Here is a 13065-nt window from a genome sequence, read left to right as displayed (position 1 = left end):
ATTCTGAACGCCAGGAGGCAGCAATGGAGAACCTCGCTGTCAGCATGGAGCGTGTGGCCCAATCCGTGCTCCCCCCTGCTAGGCAGGTGCTTCTCCAGCAGCAGGCAGCACGGTCCACGGCCCGCTCGCTCAGTTGGTGCATGGGCCAGAATACCTGTTTGCCACTCCTAGGGGACTACCCTGCTGTCGCCCTCAAGCCCCAAGCCTCTTCTCATACAGGCCAGAATGAAATTCTTTCCACCCACAATAGCCACACATGTGCCACTCTGAACACAGCCCTGCATCTCCTGTAGTGGTTTCTACTGGTTACAACCATCCCACATCCCTAGGTCTACCATTATACATCTTGTGGGAGTGCATCGGTATGTTTAGCAGTTTGTGGTGCCAACCTATCTGGCTCAGCATCAAAACTTATGTTAATATCCCTAATGCGCTATTGAGGGCCTGGATTAGCCCAGTGTCTAAGTGTGTAGACTTATGTAGGAAAGTTCCTGATCCTGCCCTCAGTCTGCTGGATTTTTCTTGTAAGATTATAGGTTTACTTAACAGCTGTGAAGATTTGGCCACCAATAAAGCTGCTGCTGAATTTTGATACCAAGTTTAGCCATACAGGCTGGGCTTGTGTCTCTCTACCATAGCTCCAGTTTTGATTTTTGGCTGTTGGATGCCCCCCCCTGGAATGTCCTCTTCCCCCACTGGTCTTCCTCATGAGCTGGGGTGGACAGGGCTGTTAGGCAGAATCACATGCGGTACCCTTTGGGAACACTACATGAGATTAAGACTACAAGTGTCAGTACAATTTCACCTTTGGTACAAGCCTGTACTACACAGTTATTTGGTAGCAGTGGCTGAGCAGCCAGACTTATCTCAAGAGTTTAAGTGAGCAGTAGAACAAGTTACACAAAGGACCAACAAATACAGTGATTCAAATATACACTTACTCAAGGTTGCTTGGTAAAAGAATATACAGTCATTTTCAAAACATTACACTAGCAAGAGCAGCTCAATATCACACACAAATAAACCACAAATACACAACCGGTAAGTAAATGAACAAGTTTTGCTCCCCTGAAGTGGGAGCAAAATGCCACTTCAGATACTTAATAAAGGAGTAAAAAGACAAGGTTATAAGAATAGACAGCACAAATACATTCATAGGCAGGGCAAAGGGTTTCAGTTAACTACAACCAGCAATTCTTCTCAATAGGCCTGAGCCAAAGTCAATGGTTCAGAGACTTTGTATAGGATAGCACAGTTCTGGTAGATAATGGTTAAGTCTTTGCCACGGAGATTAGAAGAATTTGACTAGGTGAAAAGTTTGACGAATGTTAAGGGAAGGACACGCCTTTGAAGTTGAGGAAAGTTTCACACACTTTCTCGATGGTCGAAAAAATTTCCGGACCGCGTTTGCATAGTACCTTGTTGATGAAGAAGAGCTGTAGCTGAGGCAGTTGTTCCTGGCAGTTCGAGCAGATCTCGCTGTTCGTGAGCTTCAGTCATGGAGACAAGAAGGAGGACGTCGGGAGGTTCCTGCAATGCCCAGGGATGAGGCTAAAAGATTTAGCAAGACGTCGGTTTAAGGTGTGAGTGCCTTAAAGTCCACAAGCTGGTTTCCTTCCCTCTGGCTATGCGGTTTTCAACAGCACTCTGATGAAAATTCGACCAGATGGGGACGGTGTCCAGGTGGCTTGCAAGTTGGTTGTTCCCACCAAACCCAAGGGAAGAAGTTAACCTTGAAGGGCTTCTCTGTCGATGGAATTTTTAGCAATTCGGACCTGCAGCAGGGCTTCACCGGTCATCCAGGAGTTTCAGCAGTCCTCTTCCTTCAGCTCGTCTTCGGTTCTTTCGTTCCAGTGGTCGACTCTACTTTACAAGTCCCAGAGACCTAGCACAGGGAGTTTCGGGCACCTCCCTCACATCCTGTCCAGCCCAGACACCCTGGCAGCAGAGGATGGCTTCAGCACTGAAGCCTGCCAAAGGCCAACGAACAAAGGGACCAAACCTGGTTTGGCGCGCAGAAACAAACACAAGAAGGACCTTTACTAAAATGGCGAAAAAAGTCGACCAGAGTCTGTTTTTACAGATAGCTAGCTCTTAGGCGCCATATTGAAAAACATGGCTGACCCGATTTTTAGCTACCGTTGTTAGTGCTCGGGAAAAATCATGGTAGTTTGATCTAAACCACTGCCAACAGCCATTTAAAGTAGGAAAGGGTAACATTTGACTGTTACATGAGTGTTTTGACTCAGGGGAAGCTAGGCAGCACCTCGAGCACTCTATATAGGAAGATAGTGTGTGCTGGGTCAGTAAATTTAAAGAGACTAGTAAAGTCAATTCAACTTTACATGCTCTGGGAGACAGTAGTCAGTCCCAGAGAAGGTATTTAAAATTGGGAAGTCTGAAAGACATCCCTGTGCCACTGCGCTGAAGGTGCTGTGTGACACCCAGGAAAAGTTGATGCCTATGGAGTTGTTTTAAAACTCCATAACCAAACAACACAAAAGTAAAACACACATCAAAATACATGGAAGAGTGGAAAAAAAGGCTCTCACTCTTCCCAGGTAAAAAAATAAAATCCTAGAAATCCAGCAAAGTTGCTGGGGGTCTCAAAAGGTAAGGGAAATTAGCACATATTGAGAATACTCCCTAACACTCGTGAGCTGGGGTGGACAGGGCCTTTCATGCTAAGAGTCCTGGGCCTTATACCACCTTGTTCGGGGGCCCTATTGGCCTTGAGAGTATGGTTCTGCAGGGCCGCTTCAACCGTGTTTTTCATAGACTATTGGCAAAATTCCTGCTCAGCTGCATCTGTTCCTGGGGCTGCTGTGTCTTGAACCTGGCACGGAAGCTCTTTGAGATGGTTTCCTCTGGTGTTGGTTGCAGAATTCCCCACACCTGTCGGATGGAACTTACCTTTCCTTTCCAAATAGCCGCTGCTGTGCCCGTTGACTTTTTCTCAATATTTCCTATAGGAACTCTTGAACGTACCTGGAACTTTCCAAGAGGGATAAAGGGATACAATTCAACCAATAACTGCAATCTGCAGGCAGGTCTCTGATAGAGCTGGGTGAGCCTGGCAGGGCTCGGACCTGCACTGGTCAAAGCGGGGGCTCTGGCCTGATCCTCCCCTAGGGTCAGTGTCAGTGTCTGCCCAAAGCAGGGACAGGCCACGAGCTCCATCGGCTGCCCCTCCAATCCCCGAACAAAATGTGTGTGGAAAACAAATCACTCTCCTTATGTACTGGCAGCATTTACAGGAGCGTACCCACTTGACTTCTTGTCCCAGCTGCCTAACTTCCTCTCCCGCTCGAGGCACTCAATGATTGGCTGATAGAGGATAGGAGCAGAGCACTTCCTGTGGGGCTGTGCAGCATCTGGCAGCGAATTTACAGGTGACCCCCTCAGTTAACCTTCATCCCTTTTCTTGCCCTGCATGTGCCTTTTGTTGTCCACAAGCCCGTTTAGCCCCTTTTCTTGCCCCCAACTCGTTTAGCCCTTGTAGGTGCCCCCAACCCTTTAAGCCCCTTTTGTTACCAGAATACCTTTAGCCCCTTTTGTTGCCCCTTGTCCCATTAGCTCCATGTAATGCCCCTGTCCCCTTTAGCTCCTTTTCTTGCCACAACCCCTTTAGCCCTTCTGTTGCCCAGTCCTATTTAGCCTCTTCTGTTGCCCCTCAACCACTTTAGTACCTGTTCTTGCTCCTTTTAGCCCCTTTTGTCATCCCAGTCGCTTTTATCCACTTTTCTCACCCCAGTCCCATTTTGAACCTTTCCTTGTCCCTTTTCTATTGCCCCCAAACTCCTTTTCGTGGCCTTTTGGCTAGAGCTGCAAAACTGTTGGTACAAATAAATCTTGACAATCTGAAGCGAATCGCTAATGTTCAATTCTATAGAAATTCATTTGCACTTCAAATAGAAGGCCACTAGATGTCAGGCTACCTCTGTTTATCCAGGACATTCAGCAAAAAATCTTTCGGGGACAGAGACGTTCTCAAAAGTGTTGTCAATAAAAGCTATTCATGAAATACCCAATTATTGAAGGAGGAGGAGTGTTTATATTCAATTCAATGCATTTCAAGTAAACCGCATACCCTTGATCTAGGATACTCAGCACACAAGCAGCCGCCCTGTAGAAAACGCCCAGGCTTAGCGCAGATTCCATGGCCTTAGTAACATCTTTCGCGGATTTCACACTGCGTTGCCATAGAGAACAATGATAATATTTCGCTTCTAAGCACTGAAATAATAGTTATTATTAACCATTTAAATAGCACTCAAGGACCTATTATAATTTAAGTAGTCTTTAATAGCGCCAGTCTCTCACTGTTGGTGCACTGTAAGGAAAAGGGTAGGGATCATTAGTGGCACTGTGGGAAAGGCATGTCCAAAACCAGTAGTGTTGAAGGGTCACGTTTCATTTCAGTCAAAATTCTCCCACCTTTTCTGGCCCGAAATTTCGTTTTTTTTTAAAATTCCATTTCTTTCTAAATGAAATTTTGGCGTGGCAAATTGTTTCACCCCTCTATTTTCGGATTTTCCCCGTAATTTCGTTTTAGTGTGTGTGTTTCGGTCCACAAAAAACATCAAAGTATCGGGGAAAATCCAAGTTTCTGCTGCAGAAAAAATGCCCAGCTGTTTGGTGGAAAACCACCCAGCCAGCATAATGGGATTGTTGGTGAATTTCACGAATTCCATTTCGTTAGCGGGATTTTTGTACACCCCTACTTGGAAGTATCTTATCCATAGGGAAGAGGCGAAAATCCCACAGTTTTGGCTCTAGATAGCCACTGATGTAGGAGAGTGTGATAAGGCTAAATAGGAGAGCTTTATGGTTCAGTTACTGTTAATGTGCTAATGGCTATTGTGGCTGCCATCTCTGGGAGGGGTTGTGTGTGTAGCATAGAGGGTGGTCGGTTAGTCAGGGGAAGTGGGATATTAGGCCTTACAAGGTAAAACAACCTGCAACCCTGTACTCATGCCACTGACCTCCTGTAGGCAGGTCCCCTTTCACTTTCTAACATTGCCACTGTCAACGCCTCACTTTCTTTCTCTCTTTCTCTCTCTCTCTCTCTCTCTCTCTCTCTCTCTCTCTCTCTCTGTCTCTCTGTAGATAAATATACTAGCAAAAGTAGCCATTCTCCACACAGGTTCTGTAGACAGACATGATAACACTTGCATCAATTGTTGACAATGAATGATCCTGAAGGTCGCTGCTGTACCGCCTCACCCTGGAGTGGTGAAGTTCATTGCTGTGCATTGGGATGCAAATATCACAGAAACTGTGTATCCTAGGGCCTTGAAACATGGGGGACTTTGAGTTTTGTTCCTCGTGTGCAGTAGCACCTGGAGCGTTCCAAGGGTCAGATGGAATTACCAATAAACGATCTCAGACCCCAATAACCGGACAGACATAAAGAATATGACAAAATACTACTTTATTATCAGATAAATAAAGTAGGGAAACCTGTTGAACAAACAGTTTGCAGCTCACTCTCGTCTATACGTTCATTACACACCGGCTTTATACCTCAATGTTTGTCAGCTAAGATGTCATCCTACGTGGCAAAAGAGTAAAAATCTATCGAAAGGAGGGATTGGTTATGGGAACATATATATATACCTATACTTTGTTTATATGTTAGTAACATAATTGATTGCCCCTTATCTGGTAGGCAGGTCTTGAACTACCTCTAAATACATGTAATACAGATTAATAGCAGGATAACAGCAGCAGATTGGCTTCTGCACAAATGTATGGTGCACTGCTACATAGGACCTCATGATTGGTTGGCATTCTCTTCCAAACTTGGACATTCGGCTTGTTCGCCTCACGTAAGCAAAATGGAACCCAGGTGCATGGAACAATGTCAAACCACTGCCCACTTGGTAAATTAGCCTACCATCTCTCGTCAGTCAGGCCCTAAGCCAAGGCTTCTTCTCTGTAGTTGACCTTGCTGACTGTTCTCTTCCTTGGGACTTTTAAGGGAGTGAGAGTACATTTCTATCTTCAGTTCGAGCTTAATAAATAGGCTTGCAACACTTGTGAGGAGACCACGATTTTGTCCATTTTGACCTTTTATTTAATGCTATTTAATTTAATTAAGCTGTGTGGTTTTACTCTTCTTGGCCTCTGGAGACTTGGTTGCTCCGTCTTGCATATACTTTCTGCCTTTTTAATTGTTCAATAGTTGCCACCTGCGAAAGTTCATTCCTTTACTTAATCTAAGAGAAATATGTTGCGCATATGTAGCTTATCCTCTTTGACTCCCCTTGTGCCTTGTAGTTCCCCCTTGATGGCATCCTTGATCTCAAGCAAAACAGATATTCTTTGTTCTTTGCACAAAGCTGTTTTCCAGTGCCTGTCATCTCTGTAGCTCTGGTCACTTTATTCAAGGCTTCTTGCTTATTATTTATACAGAGTCAACGTATATCTTTTCATCAGGGACGCTTTACTTGCGTTATATTGTCTCCTGCAGCAAGCTTCTATATGTCTCATCTACCTTGTGTTTCTGTGTAAATACATTTACTGATTCTCTTCTTACTTATCTTCTTATAGCTCTTCGATGTCCAACTGTGTATGCAGACATCCTTCCACCACGTCGATGTGAGGGTACGTTTCATACGGTTGTCTGAGTGTGTAACATCTCTCATATCTTTGATGCAGTGTTTGGAAGATACCTGGTGTCATACCAAATGGTTTCCTGTTGTTCTTCCAGTATTACGGAGGTGAGAGGGCAGGCACTAAAGATGACGTGTACATCTGCCTCTCTACACTCATGTCCGGACCAGTTGAGAAACATTTTGTGTTTCCCTTCCTGGTAAATATGGTGTACGGCTTCATCGCTAGGCACCATCTCGCAATAATCCTCTGGAAAAGTAATTTCACCTGATGCAGCAAACATTTCGGTTCCCCTTACCAGTGAACATGGTTTACGGTATTGTACGGTTTGTTTAGAAACAACATTTTTGATGCAGCAAAAATGTGGAATCTTCTGGAATGCTACCTGCCTTCACCTTCGCCTCTCATGTCCATACGTCTATCATGCATGTTTTGTTTGCCTTCTCGGTGAACATGGTTTATGGCTTCGTCGGCAGGCCTCAAAGCCACAAAAAAATGAGACTTTTCCAGGGAAAGGGGTCGGGTGTCCGAATGTTATGTAGCCAGTAATGTCCGAGGGTCCTAACAGGCGGTGTGCAAAATATGATGCAGATTGGTGAAACGGTGTGGAATTGTATGAGGAACAACGCTTCATCAAGCCACAAACCCACACACAAATGACTTTTGCTGAAATCCGGGGAAAGGGTAGGGTGTCCAAATGTCATGCAGTCAGTAATGTCCGGAGGGTCCTAACAGGTAAGTATGGAACATGTGGTGCAGATTGGTGAAAAGGTTTGGAATTGTATAAGGAACAATGCTTTGCTAAGCCACAAAGCCACAAACAAATTTTGACTTTTGGGGTGTCCAAATATCATGTAGCCAGTAATGTTCGGAGGGTCCTAATAGGTAACTATGCAGAATTTGGTGCACATTGGTGAAACAGTGTGGAATTGTATAAGGAACAACGCATCGTGCCACAATCCCATGAACCCACAGACAACCTTTGACTTTTATATAGATAAATATATATTAACAGCACTGGATGCAAGGTGCGCACTCTGGTTCCCTGCACAATTCACCCCCACAGCTACTGATGTTCTCCTCTGACTGGTTTTTGTGCTTATTACGCCATCAAGGAGGCTGTCTCACTTGCAGCAAAGAGCCAGTGCAGGTGTAATCAATCAATGCTGATTATGGTGCAAGTAAGTATGGTAGTTGTAGTCATTAGGTTGGCAGGGAATCTGCTCACACCCAAACACCCACAGTGGAGGAGGGGGGAATATCCCACAGTGTGGCACTCCAAAGCCAGGCATATATCCCCTTGGTGCAGCACCCTATAGGACCCTGGAGCTTCCACCCTCCTGAGTACCTTAAACATAAACAGCACTGGATGGAAGGGGTGCATTCTGGTTCCCTGCACAATTCACCCCCACAGCTACTGATGTTCTCCTCTGACTGGTTTTTGTGCTTATTACGCCATCAAGGAGGCCGTCTCACTTGCAGCAAAGTGCCAGTGCAGGTGTAATCAATGAATGCTGATTCTGGTGCAATTAAGTATGGTAGTTGTAGTCATTAGGTTGGCTGGGAACCTGCTCACACCCAAACACCCACAGTGGGGGACGGAGGGGAGTAGCCCACAGTGTGGCACTCCAAAGCCAGGCATATATCCCCTTGGTGCAGCACCCTATAGGACACTGGAGCTTCCACCCTCCAGAGTACCTTAAACATAAACAGCACTGGATGGAAGGGGTGCACTCTGGTTCCCTGCACAATTCACCTCCACAGCTACTGATGTTTCTCCGACCGGTTTCTGCGCTTATCACATCATCAGGGAGGCAGTCTCACTTGCAGCAAAGGGCCAGTGCAGGTGTAATTATTCAATGCTGATTCTGCTGCAAGGAAGTATGGGAGTTGTAGTCATTAGGTTGACAGGGAAGCTGCTCACACCCAAACACCCACAGTGGCAGAGGGGGGAATAGCCCACAGTGTGGCACTCCAAAGCCAGGCATATATCGCCATGGCGCAACACCCTGTATATTGCACGGCCCACGGTAGTGGCCGTGTAGTTATGGTTAAATTGCTAATCCCTTAGGAAGAACACTTTTTGGGCGGATTATAACTTTTCTCTCCCTGGACGAATCCTCACCAAAAAAGGATATGGCCCAAAAAGTATATGGCCCAATCTGATTTATTTTGCAAAGTTTGATGAGGTTTGGTTTAGGGGGGGCAAAGTTATAGGGGGGTCCCAACATTTCTTTTTTTCCCATAGACTGAATGGAGAAAAACTTTGCTCACGCCTACAGCTCAAACCGCTGGATGGATTTTCACCAAATTTGCAGCAGGAGCAGCGGCCTGGTACCAAAAGCGTCCATTTGTAAATTTGGTAGAAATCCGTCCAGTAGTTCTTTTTAAAATGACCAAAAAGTAGGTCTTCCCAGGACTTCCCTGTTCGCTCCATGGACAGGAAACCTATTGGCTAATCGTTGAGTGTCATGTCCGCGGACACACGATGTGTTCTCAAATTGGCTGGGATGAGGCGTGAGGTGTGTCACATTGTTTCCATATTGTATCCGCCGACAGTGCAGTGCTGAACTGAGCAAAAATGCAATTTTGGAGAGTGTGTTGGTGTGTAGGAGTGCTTGGGGAGAGTGGGGGAGTAAGAGATGGGTGAAATGCTGTATTTGTTTAGGTGGTAGGAGCCCTTGATGTGTTCGCTGTGTGCACGGTAGCCGCGGCTAAACGCGGACATACTAAATACTGGGCGCTCTACTAGCTATTTTCCTTTAGTAGGATGTTGGTTTTGGGTTGTTAGTAGAGCATTGATTGTAATTAATATCACCTATAAGCGGCCCACATACCACAATCAAAATGTTTGGTAGTATGGGTGTGTTATGCTGTGGTGGTTGTGGCCAGGACACGAATTTGTAAATGTGACCTTCTATCTAATCAGAAGTACAAATTCAGTACACTAACAGCACTGGACTGCAAACCGTACTTGACTGTGAAATGATACCTGCAGCAGGGCCCATGCTTTGCCTTTCAGAGATAGGAGAGTGGATTCACACGAAAGTTCCCGTAACTAGCTTTCTTTGCATATGAGTGTGTGGCTGAGTTGCATTATCATCTTGGTGGAGTAAATTGGCCTCTGAAGACAATGTATTTGATTTATAAAGCAGTCAGTTTGGAGATGCTCTCAGCAGCACAGGGCATGCGAAATTCATCGAAAGCTCTTTTAATGCCATCTTAATCAGACTGACATATCCTTCTCCAGTGACTTTAATAATCCAGATTGAAGGAGTGAGGCTAAGCACCCCCTCAGGAACCCAGGGAAGCCGGCTGAGCCTCTTATCTCTTAATATACTGTATAGTCCAATCGAACATATATCCCATATAAGCAGCCCACATACCACAGTTTAAATTTTCGATGGCTAAGCACCCAAGACTCTAGGCCCTGGCTACAACCACCACAGCATAACACACCCATGCTATCAAAGATGTTTACTGTGGTATGTGGGCTGCTTATATGGGATATATGTTTTCAAAAGTTTGTGTACTGTTTCATTTGTAGAGTCTGTATGTAAAGTTTTGGCTGGCCATGCAATTAAGATTGTAGAGTTTGGTAATACGCATTGCAGCATAAGATACCCATGGAAGTAAACATTTTGGATTGTGGTCTATGGTTAGATGTTTGCTTGAATGGGTGTATTATGCAGCGGTGTTTGTGAGTCCATTCATTGTATACTTACTGTTTGACGTTTGTGGTTGTATGCAGTTTTTTCATTACATGGGTAATTGGAGCAGATATTCATTTTCAATCTCTTTGATAGAAGAAAACATCATATGTTAGTGTGGGTAGTTCATAATGAGTTATTGCATTGCATAATAGACATTTCTGTATTTTTCCGACCCTCATAGTTTGTACTTTAGAAGTACTATAGTTCAAACCAGTGTACTGTGCAATTTGCTCAATTCCTGTGTTTGTTTATTAAATTATTGGGTCTGTGGAAAAAAAATCCATGCTGGATTCAAAAAAACCCTTTCTATGTTGTGGTAAAATATATTTCTTTCATGTTTGCTTGTTGCAGATTTTTGGGGCAGTTGGATACCTGTTAGCGTATTATAATTATGTATTTCTAGTTTCATGCTATTCATCTATCTGTTGGGTTGTTGCAGATTTTTGGGGCAGTTAGATACCTGTTGGCGTATTCTAACTGTTTATAGGTTTGAAATTGAAGTTTGGTTAATATTTATGCACAGATTAGCTATTAAATGTCGGTTTTAAGAATATTAAATAATCTTTGTTTTAGAGTAATGGTAGTATCATTACATTCAAAACCATCCACATTTCTTTTTTATATATGCAGTGTAGTGGCCTACATTTGTTGTGGCTCCTGCATGGTAGATTATTCCTATTGTTTTGAAGGTTTTCTTACCAAATGATACTTGACCATGTGTGAATCAAGTCAGCTTGCAGTTGTTTTTGGAACCATCTGCATTGTTACGTAAAAGCATTACTATTACGTATTTACTATGTGTCTGTATTTGTGTTCCTACCTTATTCCAGAAACACTGTAAGTGTTGTCAGGATTGTTGGTTGCATTTCTATGAAGGACTAACATTTGCAAACACAGTTGGTCTGTACTGTGTAAGTAAATGTTGTCAATAATTGGTGGCAATTGGAATAGAATATTTATTGCTATATTTGCGTAGAAATTTACACCAGTTGTATTTGAAAATTTGAATGGACCTGACAGTTCTGTGTCAAAGTCATTTGTTTGGAGTGTGTGTTGCTTCTTTGAAGAAGTAGTTTACTTTGAGCAGTAGATTCTTCTTTGGTTGTGGTACTTGATGAAGTATTACATTCTTTTACTTTCTTTGGAGGAATTGCAGTGAGATCTTGTATTGTTTCAGTCTGAAGTAGTTTTCTTTTACAACGTTTTCCTTTTAGTGGAACAGGATAGGTTTTTAGGTGGGGGGTGTAGAGTGAACGCAGTCTATTATATTCTACAATGCAAGGAATATCAGCATTTAATTTACATGGATCAAAGTTGATTAGAAATAGTCCGTCAAGTGTACATAAGCGTGATAGTGCTACATAGCTCATGCCTTCTTTAAAGATCGTGATACCAATATCTATCAATGCTTTATCTAGGGTAAGACCGTGTGATTTGTGAATGGTGACTGCGTATGCTAGAGTTAGTGAAAATTGTTCTCTGCATACATACATGTCTTTGAAAAGAAGGAAGCGGGCTGTTGAGAGTCCTATCTATTAGGCAGAATTATATGCAGTACCGTTTGGGAATAGCACACACAATTAAAACTACAAGTGACAGTACAAATTCACCTTTGGTACAAGCCTGTACTACACAGTAAAGTGGTAGCGATGGCTGAGCAGCCAGACTTATCTCAAGAGCAAATAAGCAGTATCAATAGTTACACAAAGGACAGCAATTATTATGATTCAAACAAACACTGACTCAAGGTTTCTGAGTGAAAGAATATACATTTATTTACACATCAGTTGTATAACATTTCACTAAAGTAAAGCAGTTTAGAAATCACACTCTTAATACACCACACAACTCCCAATAGGTTCCAGTTCTTTTGAAGAAATTGGGTGAAGCAAGTTTTGTGGCCTGGGGCCCTAAGAACTGGAACACAATCTTCATCTTAAACAGTCCACGACACTGCAACAATTCAGAAAACGTCTTAAGACCTTGCTTTTTAATGCTTAAATCTCCACCTGGTGCCGTAAATTCGGTGGCTACCCCTCAGGACCTGCTAGTCGCCATGACCCATGGCGGCTACTTTCTTCTCTCCTTTCTGGCATTTTAGTGTTATGTGTTTGTACTTGTTCATGTAAACGCCCTGAGACCTTTGGGTGAGTGATTGCCTCTTAGTTAGTTAGTTAGTTAGACAGGTTAAGCTCACAAAATGAAGTGGGCGCAAAATGACACCCCATAAATTGAAAAGGGAGGGAAAGACAAAGTTAGGCAGAAATTGAATAGCACCAACAGGTAAGTAAGCAGGACAATCTAGAAAGAGGAACTACAGTGATAGAATCAAATCAAAAAGGCTTAGGGCCAAAGTCAATAGGACAAAAGTCTTTTGCTCAAGATCACACAGTTCAGGGTAGTTTCGCTGTTAAGTCTCTGCCAAGAGTTCTGCAGAAAAGTTAATTTAAAGAGTAGAGAAGGACAAGCCCTCGGATTGGAGAAAGATTTCACACACTTTCACCGCGGCTGAACGAAACGAACAACCGGATTTGACAGTACCTTTCAATGGAGAAGAAGCTGTAGCTGAGGCAGACGTTCCTGGTAGTTCCTGCAGGCTCACGGTTCCTGAAGCGACTGTCAGACTGACATGAAGTAGGAAAACTGGAGGGTCCTGCACCACCCAGGGAAGAAACAAGCAGCAGAGCAAAGCAACAAATAAAAGGTGTGCTCCTCAAAACCCAAGCATGGTCCG

This window comes from Ambystoma mexicanum, chromosome 11 (assembly GCF_040938575.1).
Source record: "Ambystoma mexicanum isolate Mex_15411 chromosome 11, UKY_AmexF1_1, whole genome shotgun sequence".
NCBI classification, from domain to species: domain Eukaryota; kingdom Metazoa; phylum Chordata; class Amphibia; order Caudata; family Ambystomatidae; genus Ambystoma; species Ambystoma mexicanum.
This window is presented reverse-complemented; position numbering follows the sequence as displayed.